We start from the raw sequence: 2471 nt of genomic DNA, 5'->3' as shown, positions 1-2471 counted from the left end.
CATCAGGTGGTAAGATATCTAGCCCCAGCAGCCTTAATGTGGGAAATTATTTATTCAGGACTCAGATAATCCTCAAGCATGTACAAGAAATGGATGTAAATAATAATAAATAACTAAATAACAATTCAGGCTTATTTGTCTCAGTGCCCGATAGAAAGAAGAAAAAATTTAGCAGAGCAACTTGTCTTCTGTTGCCAGTCTCACAATAAATAGCCAATAATATATAGTGAATTCTATTAAGGAAGGCTAAAATTATACTTTACTGATTCCAAGGAATTTCCGTTAATATAGCAGATTGTGCTGTTAAACTTTCTAATTTGATCCAGCTTATGGTTTCTTGCAAGCTGTTATTATTACAGCAATTTTATGAAAATTAAAGTTTGAACTTTCGATTATGTCGAAAATAGTTTCTAATTCTGAAGGTGCAACAGGATATACAAAGAGAAAACATGTTTCAATGTCCATTAAACAAAAAGTGGGATTACTGCAAAAAACGGATAGAGGTATATCAGGCTCAGAATTATGCCAGGAGTAATAGCAATAGAAAGTAAACAGTATACTGACATAAAAAAGGGAACTTTTTAATTTTTTTTGTGGCTTCTGACATTCACTTGCAATGAATATAAAAAAACATTATTTGCTATGCTAAATGACGATCATGACAAAGTGATTGGTCAGACAGCGTTACTGCGAGGATGTGCCATTGATGGGTCCAGGGTTAATGGCTCAAGCGAAAATATTTCACGAAGAAATTAAAAACTGAGTGCACATATGCGACAGGTTAGTTAACCAAATTTAAAAACTGCCGTGGTATAAGGCAATTAAAAATTTCAGGTGAGAAAGCTTTAGCTGCTGAACTATTTCCATATGAATTCATTCAACTCATTAATAGCGAAACGTTATTTCCAGAAACAAATTTACAATGCTGATGAAACTGGTCTTTTCTGGCTATATGCACTGTGAAATACCTTGTAAACCTTCACAGAAAAGGTTCCTGGTGTCAAAGATTCCAAAGCGACACTAACAATTTTAGTACGCACAAATGCTGTGCAGGAATGCACAAGTGTAAACTTTTCATAATCAGAAACAATACATGACTTCAAGCATTTAAAGGAGTAAAGATTTTCCCTGTTATACATTGTGCAAATAAAATAGTATGGATGACACAAGCATTAATGAATGATTGATTAGAAAATCATTTCATACCCAACATTCAACATTTGAACTCGACTGGTTTACCTGATGACACAAAAATTGTCCTGAATGTACATAACTGTTCGGCTCATACTTCACTTAAAGTTTTAAAGAAAGATAATGTATCTGTATTATTCTTTCCTCGAAACTGGATGTCTATCATTCAGGGTATGGATATCGGAATAGCACTCCCACTGAATTGCATAAAGTAACATTTTTAAAATCTATGTTAAATTTCCTGAATAATGGCAAGACTATTCAAGAACTTTAAAAAATATTTTAGCATAAAATCTGCTGTGTGGAGCATTGCACGATCATAGGAGGGTGTGTCTCCAGATACTCCAGATAGAAAAAATGCTTAGCATAATTTATGGCCTGTTACCATATTTGATGGTGAGTATGACAGCTGTGAACTTGAAGGATTTTGGATATCACAAATCAAAGATGAAATTTTCTAATTAATGGATTTTGTAAAGAAATGTGTAGTAATAAATAATGATGATGATATAACAAAAGTTTTTCATTGTGATGACAATGCCCTTTCATCAATCAATTAACAGATGGGGAAATCTGTAGTGTCCAGAAAATACAGCTATCGATAGTGAAGAAAGTGACAGAGAGGTTACTGAAAACAAAAAATTTCTATTGAAAAGTTAGGAATTTTCGACGCAGCAATTACAGGACTTGAACAATGGAACTTTGTAACTGAACAAGAAATTATGTGTCTACAAAATTACAGAGAAAGTATTAGCACAAAAACGAAGCAACTTAAACAATTTACACTGAAAGAAATGTTTAATAAAGTAAACAAATAAACATTAAGGTTTTTTTTTGGCAAAATTTGATACCTTTTAGATAACAAATTCTTCATTATTTCATAAATCGAGGTTTCATATTCTTAATTTTATAATTTCTACACGCCATCTTACTAGATTTTAAATTGATGATCTAATATCCAGAAAAATCCCAAATCCAGAATCACCAAAGTCCCAACAAGCCTGGATCTGGGACTTTGTACTGTACATATTTATGTTTTACATTGTCAAAGTTCTGTTTCAGAAAATAATTTACATGCATATACCCCAGATTTTAACACTTGTGAAATATATTACCTTTACTTAATACTAATATATACTTACTTCAAATAATATTCGTCACACACCTGTGATAATACTAATGTATACTTATTTTGAATAATATACATCACATCATGTTTGAATTTTTCAAGACATATATAAAGAATGTCTGATGCAAGTGAGAAATAAAATGATAACAAA

The sequence above is a fragment of the Stegodyphus dumicola genome, chromosome 7, assembly GCF_044657685.1.
Source record: "Stegodyphus dumicola isolate Sdum_Otavi_A_Nest chromosome 7, ASM4465768v1".
Taxonomy (NCBI): domain Eukaryota; kingdom Metazoa; phylum Arthropoda; class Arachnida; order Araneae; family Eresidae; genus Stegodyphus; species Stegodyphus dumicola.
Note: the sequence above shows the minus strand (reverse complement) of the source record.